Raw genomic sequence first — 23,023 nt, 5'->3', positions numbered from 1 at the left:
TTGTTTCTACTTACCCATTACTGTAAAGGACTAGGGGGACCAGTGGAGATCGGGGGAGGTCACAGCATATCTGTCACTGTAACCGCCTGTCCTCGGGCTCTCTGGGGTGACACTGGTGTCTCCCCCTGACCTCCCCTTAGGAGTGACTTTCGCAGATGGAATTTCCAGCCCAGGGGAGGCACTTCAAGGCACTTGGGAGGTAGCAGCTTTTAAAGGAAACGCTCCCTCTGCCTGGGGAGGCGGAAAGGGAAGAGGAGGAGGGAGAAGGAGCCTCTGAGTGGTTGACCAAACGGGGCCCCTTTTATGGCCTTCCTGTTTATGGCTGAGAAGTAAACAGCTTGGGAGCCAGGTTGTCTCTGACGGCAGCTGGGGCACTCGCTCAGGCTGGCTGGGGACCTTCTCTTTCTGGGTGGCAATGGGCGGGGCATCTGCCAGTCACGCTAGTCTCAAGGGCTAATTTTTTTTTTAACCAGCATTTTGGGGCATTTTCCATCACACCATCTGCTTCACCCACATTATTGGTCCTACGGCTATTGAGGGACAGCTGGGGACCTCTATGCACAGGGGCTTGGGGTACAGATCCCAGCTGTGCCACTTGGTGGCTGTGCGACCTCGGGCCAGCCCTGAACCTCTCTGTGTAGTGATGAGTAGGAGGGATTTGGGAGGATGTGGAGACTATGCTGAGAGCAGCACTTGCCTCTCGCGGGGTGCAGGGTGAGGGTCAACCCAGGGTTCCTGCCAGGATTCTTATTTCAAGGGTCGCCAGATTGAGCCCCCAGGGCCAGGGTGGAGGTGGGGGGACGGGGGTGGGGCCAGGCCTTGGTCGATGCAGCAGCTCTGTCTCTCTCTTTCCGGATTGGAACCCGGAGCATTTTTGTCTCCTGCGAAACACAGGCTGTGATGGACGAGAAGGTGCCCCGGCCGCGATGAAGAACAGGACGCCAGGGGCAGCCCGCACGGCGAGAATCAATAAACTATAATGATCAGGACTGGTGTCTGTGGGGGCGGGGGTCCCGGGGACAGACGGCGACAGGAGGGACGTGCGGCTGCAGCGGGAAGCCTCACCTGCCTTGTGCAGCACCGACCTCCGTGCTCCTCCTCACGCGGGGCACCGGTTTCCTTAAATCCCCGAAGTCCTCGCGCCCCCACATCTGCCCTTGGAATCCCTAGTAAGACTCTGAGAGCCTCCGTGTCATATCCGCAAAGACACCCCATTAACTCCGCGCGAGGTCGGGGTTTGCTCATTGCCCACTTAGGGTACCAGGTCTAGCCACGGGGGAGGGAGTGTAGGGAGTTAGAAATGCCACCTGGATGTCACCGGGGTCTTCATCGTCCCCAAATTTGTAATTCTTTAAAAAAGATTTTATTTATTCATGACACACACACACAGAGGCAGAGGCAGAGACACAGGCAGAGGGAGAAGCAGGCTCCTCGCAGGAGCACGATGCAGGACTCGATCACAGGACCCCGGGATCATGATCTGTCCCGGGATCATGATCCGAGTCAAAGGCAGACAGTCAACCCCTGAGCCACCCAGATACCCCCATCATCCCCAAATTTAATGCTCCTTCCCTGGGCCCTTTGCTCTACGCAGTTTCTGGTGTAGCACTTCTGGAATCTCTGTGTGAAGCTGTCACCAGGAGTGGAAGTCAAGCCTCAAGGACCCACTGGCCATTTGCGAGCTCCTCTATGATGTCACTTGCCTTATACCTTTGTAAAACTCTCCTCTAAAGTCATGTTTTCTCTGATCCCCAATACCTGCTGTTTTGAGGTGTTCTCCCCCTGAAAGGATGATTAAATCTGTATGTATTTTATTGACTTTCTTTTCTCCTCCCACTCCCCCTGCCATTTGATCTCGCAACCTTTACAAGGACACAACTGGCATTGACTGAGGTCATTTGGGATTGCCATGTCTCCTGACTGTATTAGTGAGACCCTCGTAGGAGTAATGCATCTGTGACACTCAAATAGGTTGTGTTCCTCCGCCCCCATCTCTGCCTTTTCTTAAGAACAATATATTTTAAAAAAAGATTTTATTTATTTATTTGAGAGGGAGAGAGAGAGTCAGAGTGGGGGCAGAGACTGAGGGAGAAGGAGAAGTAGGCTTCCCATTGAGCAGGGAGCTGGACACGGGGCTCGATCCCAGGACCCTGGGATCATGACCTGAGCTGAAGGCAGACGCCTAATGACTGAGCCACCCAGGCGCCCCAAGGATAATATTTTTGGAAGCAAACACACATGCAAACACGCTTGTTTTCCTTGGGCTTTGTTGTGTGCTGGTCACTGGGGGCTAAGGTTCTCCAAGCAGGACCCTTTCCTTCAAAAGGAAAGCCTAATCTCAATGGTGACAATAGGAACTACTTCTTCCCTCATTTGTGGGTAGAGGTGCTGGACAGACTGTCACAGAGCTTGCAGGTGGCCTAGCCTCGAGGATGTCCAGGTGGGTCGTCAGAAACGCACTGTGCAGTGCGTCATCACCGCTTTTCCCAGCAAGGAGACTGACAGGTTAACTCCCAAGGCCTCACAGCTCAGCCTAAGTGGCCAGGCTAGGTTAGATCAGCACCCCGCCACCCCCCACCCGGCCCGACTCCCCTGAGGAGACAATGATTAGGAGAAGATGAAGGAGGCACAGTAAATGCCATCCTGCACTGGGGGGCTCCAGGATCTATCTCACATGTCCCCCCCAGCCTCCCCCCCGCCACTTCCAAGGATGTATCTACACCTCCTCCCCACCCTCCCCTGCCACCTTCTCTGGCTCTAGCTGACACATTTTACAAGGAGGTCAGCCTCCGAGCCCTCAGCTGGGCAATCACGTGGCTGCCTGGGCCTGGTACTGGGCCAGCCTGGCCTCCGCCGTCTGTGCTTGCTCCTTGGGGTTCTGTCCGTCTTCTCTGGGTGGGACCATCCAGAAAGATCCCTGTTATCTGGAAGCAGAAGGAAGAACTTTCTGTGCTCCCACTTGGCTGGGTCAGGGAGCGACTCCTCGGTAAGAAGACTGTTTGTGGGTTTGAGGTGGTCCGGTTCTGCCCACAGATGCCCCTCAACTGTTCACCTTGGGTGGGAGAGTGACCGGGAGAAAGGGGAGCCCATGTGCCAGAATGGGGTTTGGATTTTTCTCTAATCCCTGAGCACAGCCTCTGCCTCTTGGAAGGAGAATGCGATTTCTCTTTCTCTTTCTTTCTTCTTTCTTTCTTTCTTTCTTTCTTTCTTTCTTTCTTTCTTTCTTTCTTTCTTTCTTTCTTCTTTTCTTTCTTTCTCTTTCTTTCTTTCTTTCTTTCTTTCTTTCTTTCTTTCTTTCTTTCTTTCTTTCTTTCTTCCTTTCTTTTCTTTCTTTTCTTTCTTCTTTTCCTTTCTTTCTTTCCTTTCGTTATTTCAGGTTGACATGGTGACCTTGGGTGAAGTGCGACAGGAAGCTTCCTTTCATTCTTATCTTTTCTTTTTGTTTTGTGTCGGTTTCAAAAGTATAAAACTGTCGGAGAGTTTCATTTGGATACAATGCAGTAGATATCAGAAACATAACTTACCTTCAAGACTCGGAGTTTTGAGAATTTGTAGGATTCTTCCCCTTTCTGGCCTCAATGCAAATTTTTCACTTAGTAACTTATTTTCCTGCCTTGATAGGATATCACTAGAGAAAGGACTGTTAAAAAAGAAATGGTGTGTGTGTGTGTGTGTGTGTGTGTGTGTGTTTTCCACTTTAATTAAAAAGGAAAAGGAAACCATGGAATGATAGTCTGCTGAGAAGCGGGTTTCCAGCTCGGCCACCACCACCCTCGGGGTTCTTTACACCAGGGCTCTGGATTTGTCTAGTTGCTTCATTTTCCAACCCAAATCATGTTCACTCGTCAATGGCATTCAGGAATACAAATGTGAGATTTTACAGAAGGCTTAAATATATGCAGGATTGGAAGCAGCATTTCTTCAAATTTAAGGGAATTTCGGTTGTGTTAAATGGAGTCAATATTTTCCACAAATTCAGTCTGCTGGTTTTTGTTTCACTCAGGGAGAAGAGCTAACTGTGGAACCCCAAGCAGAGGAATCCTTTTCATTAGATGTTTGCTTTATTCACTTTATTTACGTGGGGGAGGAAGTCATGAAGCTCTAGAAGAATAAAGATGGCAGGAAAAAAATAATGCAAGTGATTACTTGTCTCTCTTCTTTTTTTTCCAACCTAGATTTTTCTCTTTCTTTCTACGTAGCTCCTCATAAGGCATGGTAAACCTTGGCTCTGCCCCTGCCTATACCCCGCACAGAGCAAGGCAGAGGCCTGCTGGCCTGGACTCCCCCACAGGTGAATGGGGGGCTGCACAGGGAGGGAAGAAAGATTGGGGGAGCAGAGCCATTTCCATAAACAGATTTGGGGGTTGAACTTCAGCCACCAGGCAAGGGAAAGATGGATCTCCTGGAGGACAAGCTGCTTCTTTCTTTTCCTGATAACTGAGTTTCATCTGAAGACCAGTAAATCTCCCACTCAGGATGCTTTACAAAATGGTTATATAAACTACTGTGACTGATGCTGGAGAGTTTTTAAAAAGTAAAGTCTGTACTTTTTTGTCTTTTTTAAAATTAATTTGAAAAAAAAATTAATTTGATGCTAGCCTTTCATGGGGGTAGACAGGAAGGATTCCAGGGGGATGATATTGTAGTTTCTGCCGAGTTATTTACAAACTGTGCAAAAGATTTTCGGCTTTGGACTGCTTATTTTTCCTCCTTACAATACTTTATCCTCTTTCCACACTCAAAGGTGTGCATGAGAAAGATTTTGCTCTCTATTTTTTTAGATTTTGATTTTGCCTTCTTCTTATCTCTCTCTCTCTCTCTCTTTTTTTTTTTTTTAATTTTTGCCTTCTGTTTTGTTCCTTTTTCTCCTCCCTGGAGATTTCAAATCTCTGCAAGCGCTGAGAAACATAAATGTATGCACACATTGGGACATGTGCAAGCACGTCTCCGTGGGTGACCCTGACTGCCTCTGTGGTTTCCCCTAAAGGCCTGCCGTGCTCTGTCCCCCTTTGGTTGACATCTGGGTGGCCCTGATCCAAGCTAAAGATTTCAAGCTCATCCCAAGTTCCCCAAATGTCTCCATCCCCCACGCACCCTGGGTGTCTTCCCTGTTGTCTCTATTAGCATGGACCAAATGCCCTGCTTTGTGGGCTGATTTATGGTTGCATTAGGGCAAACTCCACAGAGGGTATAAAATACAGTGTCCCATGCTTGGGTCTGATCTTACATGTTATCGGTGATTGCGAGTGCATTTTATAACCCCAGTGCCAAATCGAAATCAAGGTGATTTGCGCATCAATCTCCTGGATAAAATCAGGGCATGCTCTATTGCGGTTTGACCTTCCTGGTGCCTTTGGCTGGTCCGACTTGTCTAAGTCCCTTGGACAATTACCCAGGGACAGTTGGAAAATGCACAGATAATGGCCAGAGCTGGGATTACCAGCTGTATCAAAAGGCTTAACTGCTCACCCCAGAGACTCCTGAGCGCCAGAGAAAAAGCCCTAGGAGGAGGCTCGCATGGTCTTTAAGAAAGGCAGGCTGCAGGCAGAGAGGGGGAGCACCTGAAACCGCTCCTCCTTCTCGGTGCTCTCGGAGTGAACCCCTGAACTCCGTGGCAAATCTGGAAAACAAAACTCAAATCTTACAAAAAGCCGGCAGATAACTGGGCTCCAGAGGGCCCGCGTAGGCCCTCCCTGCCTTGTTTACAATCCCAAGAGCTCAGCCGACTGTGGGGCAGAGAAGTAATTAAGTTTCTAGAATGACCGGAAGGCAGGCATAGGAATGGAATCGGTGGCAAGCCGTTTTGTCCCACCAACACCCAAAGTGGGCTCTCCTTGCTGATTTTCAGAAAACCTGGTCAGAGGCTTCCAAAAAATCTGTCTCCTTCGAGAAAGTTCAAATCTTAACCCAACATTTTGACGGTGGCGTTTTAAGAGCCTTGCAGGGTTAAAGATATTTTGAACAGGATTCGTGGCAATTGTAGATTTTTAGAATCTGAAGGCTCTTTAGTGATGGTCAGAGGGTGTATTTAGGATAAATATTTTCAAGTCAGGGTTTTATGCCTATAATCTGAGTTTCTCAACTTATATTTAGCTCAGACTTCTTTTTAAAGTAATTTCTTCTCTTTTGAATCTGCACCCTTTCAGAGTCCAGGGGAGGAAGCTCAGATGGCTCTTCAGATGGTAAAGCCTGTTTTACAAATCCCTTTAAGATATGCTAATGTATATGGGCTGATTATTAAGATAAATACCTTGTGTTGGAAACTGGAGTTAATTATAATATATATAATTAGTCACTGGTCAGCCTAGAAGTTATAATTTATTGTTCCCTGATTTGCATTTATTATCAAAGATATTTAATTTAAAGGAATTACAAAAAAAATAGCCTGATTTGAGTGGTTATGGAGATGGTGGGCATTTAGCAAACTTCAAAACTCTGTCTCCCTCCCCCCCCACTTTTCTAAACCCATTATATTCAATTTCAGGAAATAACACACCAACATTAGGACATGGGTCCTGCTTGTTGATTCAAAAAATGGGAAAGCCATTTTGGAAGAAGAAAGGAAGCTGTTTTTTCTTCTAGATCCTCCCTCATTTTTGGAACACTAGGTAAGCTTGCATGATAAGAGGTTCCAAGTCCAAGTAGAATTATGGAGCTTGGGTGATAAGGATGTCTTTTGTGTCATGTTGGGGGGAGGAGAACAAGGTACAATATTAGATGCTTTTTCTTTCGGGTAATCATTTTTCCCGGACAGTGAAAAAGAGGCCAGCCATTTGCTACAGATATAGCTTTTGTGTAAAAGGGGATTCTCGTGCCTTTCCGTAAAGATTGCTTCCATAAAGCCCCCACCTGCCTTTCAAACATATTGTTTCTGCGTTCCTTATCCGGGTTCCTGCTCTGTGACAGCTCTGGGCCCCCCTCAGTCACACAGGACCGACTTTCTGGTGTCCCTTTGTCTCTGAATTAATGCCGGTGTTAGAGGGGCCCCTAGGCACAGTGTGAGAAGGTGGCCCTCGGCCCTCTCGCCTCTAGAGATCCTTTTGAAAATAAATGCAGCCACAATTTGCAGTGAGTTTCTCTGAAATGCACCCTTAGGGGGAGGGACACCCCTGGGATGTCAGACTTTTCCTTCCTAAGATGAAGGAGTCGCCCATCCTTGGGTGACATCTGTAAGAACATACTGTCCAGGTTCTGTGTCTTTCGATAGAGATCATCCTGGAGCCATTTGCACATTCTTTTTGAACCTGTTGAATGCTGAGATCCTATGACACTCTCTCAACCCCCATGTCTTCAGAGGTCACACATGGGGGTATCTGATTTTATGGTTTTCATAAGCAAGAGTGAAGCAGTCAGATTGGGTGAGACTTGAATTATTCTTCCTGTGGATAGAAATCCTGTTCTCTTATTGGAGGAGAGGGAGGAGGTGAAGATGGGGCAACTCCTTTTGGGCGATGGAAAAAGCCGGAGGCCTAAGCGGCATGAAATACCATGGGGCGCCTCTTGGTCATTTCTGCAACGGGTTGCCTGGCTTCTCCTCTGCTTAGGAAGCCTCGGTGTGTAAATGTGCACCAAGGGTGGTGTACACACAATCTGGGAGGCATCGACTGCAGAGAATTTGGAGATGACCACCAGGGGTGCCTGCGTGGCCCAGTCCGTTGAGCAGCGGACTTCTGGTTTTCAGCTGGGGTCATGATCTCCGGGTTGTGGGATCGAGCCCACCTTGGGAGTGCTCAGCACAGAATCTGCTCGTCCCTCTCCCTCTCCCTCTGCCCCTCCCCAGGCTCATGTGCATGCACTCTGTCTCAAATAAATAATCTTTTTAAAAAGAAATAAAAGAAAATGAATGCCAACTAAAAGTGGTCTCTTTTCAATTATCACTATGGGCCGGTGATTCTAGCATCAGTGATAAAGTACCAATGTGGCTGCCCAGGGGGCCCTTCCGTAATGCACACACACACAAGCTGTGTGTTCACGCGGAGCTGGGTCTCGGTCCTGATCCCCATTTCTCGGTCAGAGCAACCACTCTCCAGCCACGGAGAGTGTTGGTTGCCAATGCCACCTTTTCACCATTTCCTGAAGACTTATAGTCAGCCTTCCCTGAGCAGCCCATGGCCCGTGGGTGGCCAGCCCCACGGGGAAACAGTCCCAACAGTCCCAAGGGGCAGTTCACCATTCAGCATCCTCATCTCCACAGACCACGCTTAGACCTTGCTCCAGACCACGGTCTTGCTCAGCCCTTTGATTCCTTTGGCCTGTTTGTCTCCCTCCCTTGAGCACACCAACGCATCCCAGGCATTCAGATTCCTGTCTCAGGCTGTGCTTCTAGGGAACCCTCCCTAAGTCATTTGGCTTCCAGGAATGCTCTGCATGGTGAAGAAAACTTGGCCTCTGCTTTCCCCAGGTCCACCTGTGTTTCCCAAAGCGTCTGTGTGTCTCCTCTCTCCCTCTTTGTCTATTGATGCAAAATGTGTTCCCACTACGACTTTGGACTTTTCAGGCACCTTTACTGTCATCCAGGGGCCTAGAGAGTTACAGAACCATGTGCAGCCCTGAAGATGTTAGAATTATTTTCTCAAGGACTCTGTTTGAAGGCCATAACCAGCCTCTGGGAGGCAGAATAACATGAGTTTTGTAGCTTGGCAGACCTGGGTTGAGTCCAGGCTGCCATTTACTTCCTGGGCAATAGTGAGTGAGACTAAGCCCAATGCCATCCTCCCCAGGTGATAAGATGAAGAGCCAGCATTTGAACCCAGGACCTCCAACCCAGAGTCCCTGTGTTTAGCCCCCATCCTTTGCTTAGCACAGCCCCTGGGTGCTCATCGGTGGTAGCAACGATTATCCCACCGATGGGATGGCAGTGATGTTGGCAATGAGGTAGATGGAACAAAATTCACACATGTTGGTAACAGGGACCAGTAAACCAACTGAAATCCCACTAATTCTTCCCCACAGACTCCTTCAAATGATAAAAAACAAAAACAAAACCCCCAAAACCCCAAAGACCTAAACCCTTGGGGTCCTGAAATAGGCACTGGTCTTAGAGACTGAAACTCTTAGAGTCAGATACTAGCTTTGGGTGAGTTAGCTTGTCTAAGCCTTGGTGTGCTCCTCTGTAAACTTGGTGGAAACATCAGGATGAAATGAAAAGAGATCCTAGGTACAAGCTCTTAGCGCTGTGGCTGGAGTGGTAGGTGCCCAGAAGATGTCTGGGGGCTGGAATAAAGTGTGTCTCAGGTGACTCCGGAGAGAAGCAGTGTGTTGCAGGGCTGCCACTACCTCCAGTGCCACCAAGGAAGAAGTGAAGGGGACTTGTAAGAATTCCTGGTAGACAAGGCCTTGCTGTTTCCCAGACTTTGCAGTGGCGATTCCCCTGTACTCCTGGGTCCTCTGCTATTGTCAGGTCCTGTTGTCACACCTATGGTCTCATTATCCTGAAAGTAAACTCCCCAACAAATGCACAGGAAGGCAGAGATTTTAGTCTATATTGTTCATCACTGCCTCCTAACACCTAGAATAGTACCTGGCGTATCCTAGGTTTTCAACAATACTGTCGAGAAAATAAACCTTACCAAGAGCCAGAACTGGGGACTCCTTGCTGGCTTGGTCAGAAGAGTGTTCAACTCTTGACCTTGGGATCGTGAGCTCAAGCCCCACATTGGGTGTAGAAATTGCTTAATTAAAAAAAAAAAAAAAAAGAGCCAGGACTGAATGTGGCAGGGACTAGCACTCCACTAGGTGCCAGGAAGCCTTAAGGTGTGTCCCTTCTCTGCTCTGTGGCTTTGGGAAAACTACCTATCTCCTATGGACTTCATCTAGCGTGCCAGTGACACCAGCTCTGCCTTAGAGAGTTGGCTTAATACTATTTATCTATTACTGGATATTTGAATTTCAAGAGCTATGAAATTGATTTGAAAAGAACAACTGAGGGAAATTTAGCTACTTCTAGGACTTACAGTACTACTTACAGTAGATAATATTTCTAGAAAATGTGCTGCAAACTTTCTCCCTTAGAAATGAAAAAACACCTTTCCAAATAAACTCTTTGGTTAAGTAGTCAAAACTGAAATAGCTGAACTATTTAGAAATTAATGGTACCATGTGAACCTGTGGGATGTAGTTAAACCCTTACTCAGAGAACAATTTATAGCCTTAAAGAGATTTATTGAAATACATGATTGAAATACATGAACTGAATATTCAACTTAAGAAGATGGAAAACAAACACCACACCAGTACCAACATGGATCTGCACACACACATACACGTGTGTGCACATGCATGCATGCAAGCACACACACAGGAAGGAAGGAAAACGTTTCCTCCTGAATTTTTCATGGAAAAGTCTTAGGAAAAAAAAAAAAAAAAAAGAAAAGTCTTAGGATAGTGGGATATGTTTCTACCAGGAGATTTTCTGAAAATGATACATTTTCCTTTAATCAATAGTTTGCTATTATATTGTGCCTTATTCAGAGTGTGAAGCTTTCTAGAGGATATAGCCATTCTGTAATAGACAGTCATGTTTTATCTACATCATCTTTGGAAAAGCACCAGTCAAGGAAGATGAAGGGGATTGTGGGAAGCAGACCCTTGATCATGTGAAGAGGCATCTTGCTTGGTGATGCGATTTGTACAAAATGGTCATGGATGGCATCAAGGAGGACCTGGAGACCAGAGTGTAATGTGGAAGGGAGGACCCTCAGCCACCAGCTGGAATTTCCAGGGCAGTAGAGAGAGGTAGAGGGGAACAGTGTGTTGGCTTCCTTTATCTAGTTCCATTTGATAATTAATCTGATGACTAATAGGAAACCAGACTCCTATCTCCCTGAGGATGTCATCCAGACAGAAGACCACCAGAAAGTCCTATCTGGGCTACAGCAAAGAAGACCTCCGACACCCATTTCTTTAAACAGCACCTGACTCTGGACTCCTGCTCAGAATGGCAATTATAGAATTGGGTCAAACACCCCCATCGATGTTTTTTTTCTACAGCAGTCTGGGCAGTGCCAGTACTTTCTCTCTTGCCAAGAGGAAGGAACCAAGAAACCAAGAAACCAAGCCTAAGTCTTCAACCCATGCATGGGGCTGCTGGTTCCTGTATGCCACTGATTGGAATTAGGGCTCTGGGGTGTCTGGGAGTCTCCCCTTGACCTATGAGTGCCTCAAACCAGACACATGACAGGGGTGATGGCACCTTTAGACTTGTGTGTGTCCAATGGGATCTCCACTGACTTATTTAACCTCTTGGAGCCTTGTTTTCTTTCACATTGTTGTTTGTGTTCGTCTCTCTCTTTTTTTTAATTCCAGTGTAGTTCACATACAGTGTTGTATTAGTTACAGGTGTACGACATAGTGATTTGACAATTCCATACATTATTCAGTGCTCATTGTGATGAGTGAGCCTTTAATTCCCATCACCTATTTCCCACCCCCCCACCCACCTCCCCTCTTGTAACCATCTGTTTTCCATAGTTAAGAGTCTGTTTTTTCGGTTTGTCTCTCTCTCTTTTCCCCCCCTTTGTTCATTTGCATTGTTTCTTAAATCCCTCATATGAATGAAATCATATAGTATTTGTCTTTCTCTGACTGGTTTATTTGGCTTAGCATTGTACTCTCTGGATCCATCCATGTTGTTACAAATGGCGATTTCATTCTTTTTTATGGCTGAATAATATTCTGTTATATATATATAATATATATATTATATCTTCTTGATCCTTTCATCTATTGATGGACATTTCCATAATTTGACTATTGTAAATATTGCTGCAATAAACACAGGGATACATATATCCCTTTGAATTAATATTTTCATATTCTTGAGATAAATATTCAGTAGTGCAACTGCTGGATCATATAGTAGTTCTATTGTTTGTGTTTTTCATCTGTAAAATGGGTAAAATCATACTGCCTACCTGTCAGTCTGTTTAGGCTGCTGTAACAGACTCTTATACATTGGGTGGCTAATAAACAGCAATGTATTTCTGAGTTCTGGAGGCTCCAAGTCCAATACCAGGGTGCCAGTGGGGTCAGGTGGGAGTTCTCTAAGGATCTGCTGACTTCTAATTGTACCCTCATGTGGTGGAAAGGGGATGGCAGACAGGATTTCTCTGGAGCCTGTTTTATAAGGGCACCAAATCCCATTCGTGAGGACTCCACCCTCACAACCTAATCACCTCCCAAATGCTCCACGTCCTAATACCATCACCTTGTGGGTTAGGATTTCAACGTATACATTTTGGGGGGGATGCAAACCTTCAGACCATAGCGCCATATCACAAGCTGTGTGATAAGTTTTTCATGAAGAAATTATAGAAAATGTTTAGATTAATGCCTGGTGTATGCCTACACTCAAACTAAATGGTGGCTCTCTGTGACTTTACCCCTTTTGTGTCAATGTTCTCGTTGGGGGAAGAGATGGGGTAAACACTAACCATCATATCCTCCCTCTGAAGGGAATTTAAATATAGAAGGTGGAGCCATATGAAATTGTCAACATTAGATTGCTTTTGACCTGTACAAATAGTAATTTTGTGTGGGTCAATCTGATGAAATGTGGTATGCTAATTCCTATCTGTAGAGACTCATGACCAATTACAAATATGAATTATTACTTTATTCCCCCCTCACTATCCAGCTCCACAGTGAAATGCACCTTAGAGAAATGACAAGACTGGAACTGTGGGGTTTTCTTTCTTTCTTTGTTTCATTTTATATCCTTCCCCCCACCTTGCTCATAATTATATTTCCTGGCACTCTGTGGGGGCAAGCTCTGCTAATCAGAACTATCCCATAGAAGCCAGTAGATTTGTTATTTTCAGTGTTAAGTTGTTAATTGATTTGATAATTACCTGGGAGACACACACACATACACATACACAAAACAAATGTCAGGCCACACACTTTTCTCTCGACAGTAAGATGAAGATGTTTTAGTTATTAGGACTCAGATGTCACCTAGAAGAATAAGAGGAGGTGCCGGGGAGGAAAGGGGGGAGTGAGACCAGCCTGGCGGGGGTAGGGGGGAGGCAGGCCATCCCTCTTGGTTATCAAGCGAAATGACTCCCCAAATATGACAATAAATCACTGCAGGAATCAATCAGACGGGAGGCCACTGCTCCACGCTGATAATGCATCAATCAATATTTAATGTTTACACTTTAATTAATCCACACATGGGAAGCATTCTTTCAGTGACAAAAATAAAGGGATGAGAAATAAAACACCTTTTATATCAAGGAGCGGTCAGCCACAGCCTATCTGGGTGGCTTTGATTGGAGCTGTCATTGATCCCCTTGAGCCTCGCCTGCTTCTGAGTCACATTTGGATAGCAAGCTAATGTGGGGGAGGGGCCAGCAGTGTCAGAATCCGGCAGGGAAGACTGTGACTCCCTCAGAACTGCCTCAAAGTATGGATTCCTGCGAAGGCAGAACAAAGCCAGGGCAAATATTGGATTCTGAACGTTGGTGACACCTTCTCCCCAGAAAAGATTTCTGTCTGCAGATAGTGATCTATAACTCAGGGGGAGGCAGGGTGAGCAGGAGAGACATGTTGGCCTCTGTTTTGAAGAGTCTGAGTGTCATGTTGGGCATGAGGATTTCAGTCTCAATCCCAGGATGGGTAAACGTCCATCGTCCAGGAGCATGCTTTTCCGGCTCTGCCTTACTTATCATGAGCTTGAAAATACCCACATCCCCACATTCATTATAATTTATCTGTAACTGCACACGAACCTGTTTGAGGTGTGGTTGACTAGTTGACCTCATTTTACATTTTGTAGACACTTAGTCAAACATACATTACATTTGATTTTACAGATTTCTCTCATATTTGGGAGCCAGTGCCTTTTGTTTAGGGTTGCAAACATTTTGCAGGCCCTCAAAAAGCCATAGGCTGTTAGCATATCTATGGTTTCTATTTGAGAAGATGACCCAGTAGGCAATGCTTGGCTGGATTTTGACTCTCACAAATGACTAAGCTCTCCTTTTTTGGAGCATAGCAGTGAGGTCACAAGCATAGATGTTAAAAATGCCAGGAGTCTTGATTTGGGTTCTTCCAGAAGTAGATCCCAAGAGAAGAATTTGAGAGCACAGGGTTTATAAACGGGACAGGGAAGAGCAGCCAGTCAAATACAGGAGGAGTCGTCACCACAGATACATGGGACTCCCTCCCACTGAGGACTCGGGAAGTCAGAGCAGAACACTCAATGTAGAGTGAAAGCTTCTGGAAGCCGAGGAAGCCATGTCCATCTACTGACTCCCTGTCTGCTATTAACTAAGGTTTCCAGGGAGTTGGCAAACTACCACTCCCCACTTCCAAAGCCAGAGAAAGAGCCCAAGACAGAGAATCCACTCTTCTTTCAAGCAGCCTTGAGCTTACAGAATTGCATGGTAACAAGACATGAGCACAGATCAACCCTCCCCATTCTACCAGGACAAATAAGGAATAACTGACATAGATCCTGACTGTAAAATATAAAACAAACAAACAAAAAAAACCGACAAAGCAAAACCAAACTCCTCCAAACCAAAGGGTTTCAAAGCAAAACATTTCAGTTATTCTTTAACCTTTTCTCAGTAAATCCCAACTTCTTAGAATTTCCTCCAGTGTTGGAAGACAGCACACTCTATCAGTTGAGCATACGGTTAAGTAGTTTTGGGGCTGTGTGTGAAAAATATAAAGTCACACTGGAGCAAGATGCTCATACAGTGTGGGGCATGAGTGGGGCATGAAGACTTGGAGGCTGGCAGGCACTGGATGATTCATGAATCACACTGCACACTACTTCTGGCTCATCCTGTCCTATTTCAATTTCTCTTTTTCTTTCTCCTTCTCTATCTCTACCAAGCTTCCTTAGCTTGATTTGAACGATGTCAATTCTTGTACAATGCAACAATTCTGTATAAATTTACAAACTCCACTCCTAATATAAGAACCAGACTACACTCAACCATTGTAGAATAATGTCCTTGCGATTCTTTGTATAGGATGCATCTCTTTGTTGTCCAGTGCTGACTATATTGATTTAATTTTTTTTCTTTTGCATCTATACTACCTGCCTCTCCCCACATCAAGCTCCCTTGAGACTTGATAACTTTACTTCCACAGTATATGTCATTGACCTTAACATATTTCTGATTGGTTGAATAGAATTTAATTTTCCAAAGCTCCTGTTATAGCTGGTTCAATCTGTGTCACTCTTTGAGTTTCAAAGACTTAATTGTGGGTCCTTTGGTTGCCAATAGTAGCCTGTGCTTAATTAAAAAGGAGCAAGAACAAGGAATTATGAGATGCCTACCAGCCAGATGCAAAACATCTCTAGTGATCTCAATTATGACCTATTTCTCGAGGGCAACTACCACATGGCCAAACTCCTAACACCTGTTCCTATGCACCTCTATTCAAGAGCCAAACTCTCAGGAAAGACTCTTTGATTCGCCTTGGTTATTCTATTCTCACCCTGTGGCTAAGACCAAGTGGTGTCTTAAGCTGTCTCTTTCCCAAAGAAAAAGTGAGCACTATATGCAGATGAAGGAATACCATACTGACAAAAGCAAAGAAGCTATGATGCCCACCACAGTCCTGTTTTCATAGTATTTTATATAAGAGAAGATTTTTAAAAATTTAAATTCAATTTGCCAACATATGGTGTAACACCAGTGCTCATCTCATCATGTGCCCTCCTTAATGCCCGTCACCCAGTTAAGAGATTTTCCCTCAATTTTCCTGCTCTGGTTTCACTTTCTGATTTTGAAATGAACATATACACCTTCATGATTATTTTTTTTAAAGCTTATGAAAGAAATAGACATGCAAAGACCAGCAGTATGGCAAAGAAATTAAAATATTGAGCACCGGCTGGATGCCAGACTTTTTATACTTATATCCAGAGAGTCCTGTAGCATAAACTCTTGTTTTTCCAATTCGTTTCTTGAGCTCCTGCATCTCCTGGAACCAAGATGTATACAATATTTCCCTCTTGACACTTCCACTACGCGCTCTTTAAATTGTCCAAGAGCCTCTTGGGATTATGTTGGCCCAGTGGTTTTCAACCAGGGACAACACTGCCCCACCTTCCCCTCAGGTCATTGGCCAATGTTTACAGATATTTTTGGACATTGCTGGGGGATGGGAAGTGGGCTGCTCTCAGCATCTCCTGGGTAGAGGCCAGAGATGCCTCCACACATGCTATAGTGCTCATGACAGTCTCCTACAATAAAGAATTATCTGGCTCTGAATGTCCATTGTGCCAAAATTGAGAAAGCATGCTTTAATCCCAGGTGGTCAACTCTAGCCCAAACACCAAGCAAAGAGACCTGATAAGGTAATCAATGGAATACCACAATTGCTTATCTCTACCACGTGGAGTCACTATTAAGATTGGTCCAGGGCAGTCTAGTCATTCTTTCTGCCATGAATCTCTACTGGTAAAAAATGGTGCCCCATATTGGCTCTTTTGGTTCACATTCACACATTCATAGGTTGTTTCCTAAAGTCCAACAAATGAGTCAGGGAGACTGGACCTGAGATGTTTCTATCTTAGCCATAGATAAATTTTCTGCCCTGAACTTGAGGGTTTAGCTGAGCTAATACCCTGGACTTTGCCTCCCGAAGCAGAATTAATCCTGCAGACAGGTTCCTACCACGGGTTCACTGTTGATCAGATTTCAGACCCTTGAGGGCCTTTGCCTTTTGCTTCTTCTGTCCCATCATTCTGCTTGACGAGAGCCAGACATCATATTTCTTCAGTTGCTCGTGCCTTAGAGTTGGCTGCATGTTCAGCATGAATTTGGCTACCCGCAAGCAAGCAAGTGACCTTGGCCCTAGCCTTGGCTCTCTATCAGTAAAGTGCTGGGTTAGGTTGCTGGGGGTTTTCTGAATGAAAGAATGTGTGTCTATCAGTTTTTCCAAGTTTTATCAGATCTATGAACACATATTCTTAGTCATATTGTCAATATTTTTCTTTTAATGGACTCACTAAATTTACATGCTCAATAACATTTTTTTGAAAAGGAAGCTTTATTCACTTTCACAGGTGGAAAATCAGTTGGCATAAATAGGAGGTAGGATAAGAAATAAGTTTGATGCAGATAAAACAAAAATCTGTTATTAAATTCTAACCGAATGCTGTGGCTTGCTAAGAGTTCGGAGCCACAGGTCCACCTGTGGTTCTTCAGAACAGTAATGGGCCAGTGTTAGAGAAGACACACTAGGACCCCTGGAGACTTGTTTTTTCTCTATAGCTCATCAGAGGGACAGGATGTGGGCTGACAGGTTGTCTTGTGATGGCCCGATATGCTCGTACAGCCAATCACTGTGGCTCATGTGTTACAGGTGTCCCTGCTATCTGAAAGTAGAGCATTCCTATGAAAACTTTCTTAAGCCGAAATGGAGTAAAGCGAAGAAGCAATTACTATTAATTTATATGGAAACATTTTTGACTGCAAACCCAACAAATAACCTCTCTTAAGCTCTTCTGAAACCTTAGGACACATCTTGCTGGGATGCACAAAATAGATCAGGATAAAGCACAGATGCTCGCAGACACAGTTCAAAGCTCTGGTGGCTAGATGAAGAGACACTGATTGGAGTTTCCAGGAAGGAGCTTGGCCATGGCCCTTCTGGCTCCTCTGGGTATACACTGCTTCTATGATCACTTCTTGGGAAGCAAACACTGAATGCTAATTTTTATTTTTTGCCCTTTTTTGGGGGGGGGGGGTGTAAAAGCAAAAATCCTCTTCAGATTTCTTTTAGGTATTGAAAGCAGGTACTAAAGTAAGTCTTTTGTAAAAGTGAAGTGGTGAATTCGAGCTTTCGAAGAGCAGGGGATACCTGTATATGCATCCTGTACTTTGGGAATTCTGGACTTTATGATCCTTAAGGGCTCTTTAAGCTCTAGCCACTGGCTTCATCTTCGTTGTTTACATTACAAAATGGCCTAGAGGCACTAATAAGAAGGCTTCCTGGGAGTGCTGTACCTCTGGGGGCAGCAGGTGCTCACTTCCTGTGGATGGGCCAACATCTGGTGGCCCATCCCATCTGATCTGTGAAAATCCCCAGTTCTTCAATCAGAGATAATCCCCTTGGTTTAAGGCTTCTTGTTCTCAGAAAATGTGCAGATTTCCAAGTGGCCACGGGGGGCGATCTCTCTTGGGGCCATGTGCCATTTACAGCACCCCAGAACTGAGTGTATCAGTCCTTTCCCGGGAGGGAGGACAAGACCCAAGCATGGTTAAGAAGGAAAAGTGTCTGAAGTCAGGCCAAGGTGACCAGCCAAGGAAACAGAGGTAAGCTAAGCCCAGAGTCACTGTTTTGCCTAAGTCCCTACTTGGTTTCTTAGTACTGTCTTCAGCACGGGTAACACTCGGTTTGGTCCCCAGGAAGGGCCACCATGAAAGCATTGGAAAGAGGAACTTACTGTTTGGAACTGATAGCACAGAGGCGCCTGGGTGGCTCAGTTGGTAAAGAGTCTGACTTTTCATTTCTGCTCAAGTCATCATCTCAGGTTGGTGAGATGGAGCTTGGAGTTGGGTGCTGCTGGGTGTGGAGCTTCCTTGGGATTCTCTCTCTCTCTCTCTCTCTCTATCTCCCTCTACCCCCTCTCCACCCCCCTGTGAAAAAAGTTAAATTAAATTAAAATCTATCAAGCACAGAGCCTGGTACAGAGTGAGCAGCTCCCAACTGTTACTATTATTATTACTATTATATTTTCCTTGACTAGTAATCAGTTACTAAACTTACACCCTCTCTGTTGTCTTTCACAACACTTGAATGGGGCCTGACCCCAAAAGAATACCAACAACATAATCCAAATTTTAAAAACTCTCAGAATTGGTCCTAGGGCCTGTGCCAAGTACTTTATATGTAGTTTTATTCCACCCATCCAACTACCCCATGGAATTAGATGCTATTGGTGGTAGCCTCATTTTAGACTTGAGAAGACTCTCAATGGCTTGGCCAAGTTGTCCCTGTGAGTAGGTAGCTGAGCTTGGGTTCAGTGCTGGCTTCCAACCCAGTCCTTCTCCAGCATTCCCTCAGATGCATTGAAGTTAGAATAGGAAGTGGACCATATTTCCATTTCTCTGGGACAGAAGTCCCTATGGCTTGGTTTTCTTTTGCAGACCCTATAGCAGAGGTTCTCAGACCACCCAAATCAATAAAATTACCCAGAGAAGAAGATGGAGGTAGTCTCGCCTTTAACCTATAGTTAAGATCTTCGGGGTGGGTCCTGGGAATGTGTATTTTTGAAGAGCTCTCCTAGCAATGAAGCCAGACTACAGCCTGTGGGGTATTTCACTCTAGAAATAGTGGAGTAGGGATCCCTGGGTGGCGCAGCGGTTTAGCTCCTGCCTTTGGCCCAGGGCGCGATCCTGGAGACCCAGGATCGAATCCCATGTCGGGCTCCCGGTGCATGGAGCCTGCTTCTCCCTCTGCCTGTGTCTCTGCCTCTCTCTCTCTCACTGTGTGCCTACCATAAATAAATAAAATAAAATTAAAAATTAAAAAAAAAGAAATAGTGGAGTATACTAAAAGTTTATTGAAGGGATATGTTCTTCTGTAATTTGCCAAGGATGAAATACAGAGTCTCAAGATAGGAGAAGATTTATGTTCTGTAATCCCATTAGGCAGCAAACCATAGTCTTCAATTCTTTTTATTACTGTTTTCCTTCTTTCCATTTTGTATCATCTATCTATCCATCTATCATCTATCTATCCATTCAACCATCCACCCACCTATCCATCTATCATCTATGTATCTATTTTCACCTCTCTTATTAAGTTTTTTTTTTGTACAGAATCTGCCTATCTGCTAGGATTATCTTTTCTATCATGGAACTGGGATGGTATTTGGGTTCTGATGGTAAGAAATTACAGAACCTTTTTGAGAAGCAATGGCATAAATATGAGGGATGCCATCAATGTGTCCTTTCCCTAACTGGGAAGCATAGAAGGATGACTTGTGGGGGGAACTGAAATGACTGCTGAGGGACTGAAGTGTTAGGCATATGGCCAGGCCCCATCCCCTCTACCCTCTGCCTCCCAAATCTGTGAGACCAGGCTCAACTTGTCTTATTTTTTAATTCATTCATGTTACCATTTGCCCATGCCTATAACACGCTAAGGTGCATCCAGAGTTTGGTAGGCGACTCCTCAAAACTGAAAGGATTCTTTTTTGGATCCATCCTTAGGGTTGACAAATGACTTCCTCCCAGAGGAGGAGACTGTCACAGAGGGAGGGTGATCGAATAAAACATGGGACAGGTAAAGTACTCCAAGGTTCTATGGAAGGAATGGCAGTGTCACCTGGAGTTCTGGGCCACTGTTCCTTTCCATGGATCTGGGCAATCAAGGCTTGATGGTGCTAAGAAACCCTGTGACTTTTCATTTCCCAGGAAGCCAGACATTCAAATTCCCCTCCTTTAATTTGTACTCAGGCATGCAGTGAGGGCGCTGGTGTATGTAAGGCACTGGGGAGCTCACCTTGCTCTCCAGCTAAATTCTCAGCCCCCTGGTATGAGATGTATGCTGGAGTTGAAATTCTGAAAATATATCCCAAGGTCACCAACCAAATACACACAGAGGCATTCTTTCATGGATCTGTATCCTCCAATGAATGCATTTTCATTGATTTCTGATGGCCTCTTGGTGAGCTCCCTTGAAAGTCAGAGAAAGACATCTTTTTTTCTCCCTCCATTTTAGCCTAATGGAGGTCTTTCTCTGCGAGAAATCAAACTAGGGAAATGGTAAGCCAAAATCATAATTTTGCATAAAAATTGTAGGTTTTTAAAAAGAGATTTTATTTATATATTCATGAGAGACACAGAGGGAGAGGCAGAGACACAGGCAGAGGGAGAAGTGGGCTCCCTGAAGGGAGTCCGATGCAGGGACTCAATCCCTGACCCAGGGATCACGACCTGAGCCTAAGGCAGACACTCAACTGCTGAGCCACCCTGGTGTCCCTGTAGGTGTTTTTAGTAATGCTTAAGGATTTCCGATAGTGACTGAAGGGAAAAACATTTTGCATAATCACTAGACTGATGCTTTATAAAAAGCAGATTCTAGTTCTACATTTTTTAAAAAGATTTATTTATTTATTTATTTATTTATTTATTTATTTATGATAGAGAGAGAGAGAGAAAGAGAGAGAGAGAGAAAGAGAGAGAGGCAGAGACACAGGCAGATGGGGAAGCAGGCTCCATGCCTGGAGTCCAATGCAGGACTCACTCCCGGGACTCCAGGATCACGCCCTGGGCTAAAGGCAGGCGCCAAACCACTGAGTCACCCAGGGATCCCCAGTTCTAGATGTTTTCAACAATAACATTTCTAGAACAATGAGTTCTAGTGGAAAAATGGCCAACTGTTGGGGCACCTGGGTGGCTGAGCTGGTTAAGTGCTTGCCTTCTGCTCTGGTGATCCCGGGGTCCTAGGATGGAGCCCCAAGTCTGGCTCCCTGCTTAGCAAGGGGAGTATTCCTCCCTCTCTCCCTGCCCCCACCTCCTGCTTATCCTGTCTCTCTCTTTCAAAGAAATAAAATCTTAAAAAAAAAAAAAAAAAGAAATTGGCCACTCTTTTCACTAAAGGATGACTCTTTTTTATTTTATTAACAAGGATTGTGCTTTTTTTTTTTTTTTTCTTTTAGGATGTCAAATGAGGAGAGCTCAGGTCCTCCAGTGTTTCATTCCAGAAAATATTCAGTACAAAACTGACTAGTATTACTGCAAAGGTGGGATAATTAAGTGATTGCAAGAGTTTGTGCCTAAATATTATATTTAAATCACCATGTTGGCCCAGACAAGGATGGTGAAAATTGAGTCCTGTTCAGATCTCTTGTGGTTGGAGTCAGAATGAGAAATAGAGTGGGTGTCTTGGTCACAATTTAAAAAGAGCTAAAATTCTGCAGTTAGACTGGGCTTGCTTTTTTTTTTCCTGTGTTAGGAAAATCTTTGAGAAAGAATATAATTTTGAACTAGATTGTCTTTAAAACCAAGAGGCAAAAAAAAGAAAAAAAAAAAAAAGACGGAGCAGTTCTTTCTTTTGCTAAAGCACATCAAAAACAATGTCCAGGTTTTACAGGGGAACTTGTGATTTTAAATATCAAAGGAGACCACCTTTGCCCTTTTCTTTCACTCACATGACTGTCAAGCCACAGGCACCCCATAAAGTCCTATTGCATAGCCCTTTCCATCAGCAACAGAAAATGGAATTTAGGGCATTTATAGAGTGACATTGCTGTGGCTGACAAATTATCCATGCCAAGAACCTGTTGTGACCGCTGATTGAGGGCCATGTACATTTCCTATAAAAGCAGTGTGAAGGGTACTGAGTTCGAGTTGTGCAAAAAAGTTTTGAAAGAGATAGAGTATTGTAGGTACTCAGCTGCTATGACCACTTTGAAACATTTAATCAGTACGCCGTTAAATTTAGCTTTTATTTTTATTTATTTGTTGATTGATTGATTGATTTAAAGATTTTCTTTATTTATTCATGAGAGACACAGAGAGAGAGAGAAGCAGAGACACAGGCAGAGGGAGAAGCAGGCTCCATGCAGGGAGACCAATGTGGGACTCGATCCCGGATCTGAGATCACGCTCTGAGCCAAAGGCAGGCGCTCAACTGCTGAGCCACCCAGGTGTCCCTAAATTTAGCTTTTAAAGGGTTAATTCCATAAAATGCTAAACGTCCTGGACATGGCTAGAAGAATCTGGTTACCCCTAGGATAATAGAACCTAAATCTAGATGATATTTAGAAATCATCTAGTAAAACTCACACATTTTCCTGGTGAAACAGGGGATCAAAAGAGGAAATAATTTGATTACAATCATATAGGGGGTTCGTGGCAGAACTGGAAGTCTCCTGGTTTTCTGATTTAGTGTTTCTTCTGTCTTAAACCACCTAAGAAACCACACTGCCTCACCCATGTGTACACAGGTAAAGGATTCCAAAACCTTTATCCATCCATCCATCCATCCATCCATCCATCCATCCATCCATCCATGCTTCATCTGTCCATTAAAATAAATAACA

At 44.7% G+C, this 23,023-nt stretch overlaps 1 long non-coding RNA gene across 2 annotated transcripts; it reads left to right on the top strand.

Moving 5' to 3' along the window:
• The first annotated feature begins 2,819 nt into the window (after window positions 1-2,819).
• LOC112660335 (uncharacterized) lies at window positions 2,820-7,842 on the top strand. Of its 2 annotated transcripts, XR_003136850.3 has the most exons (4): window positions 2,820-2,986; window positions 4,200-4,291; window positions 6,485-6,608; window positions 7,545-7,842. It is a non-coding gene; the product is annotated as an uncharacterized LOC112660335 (long non-coding RNA). The 2 variants fall into 2 exon arrangements; XR_004813996.2 differs by lacking the exon at window positions 4,200-4,291.
• The last annotated feature ends 15,181 nt before the right edge of the window (window positions 7,843-23,023 follow it).

The sequence above is a fragment of the Canis lupus genome, chromosome 2 (assembly GCF_003254725.2).
Source record: "Canis lupus dingo isolate Sandy chromosome 2, ASM325472v2, whole genome shotgun sequence".
Lineage (NCBI taxonomy): Eukaryota > Metazoa > Chordata > Mammalia > Carnivora > Canidae > Canis > Canis lupus.
The sequence above is the reverse complement of the archived record's forward strand: the minus strand, read 5'-3'. Positions and strand labels throughout refer to the sequence as shown.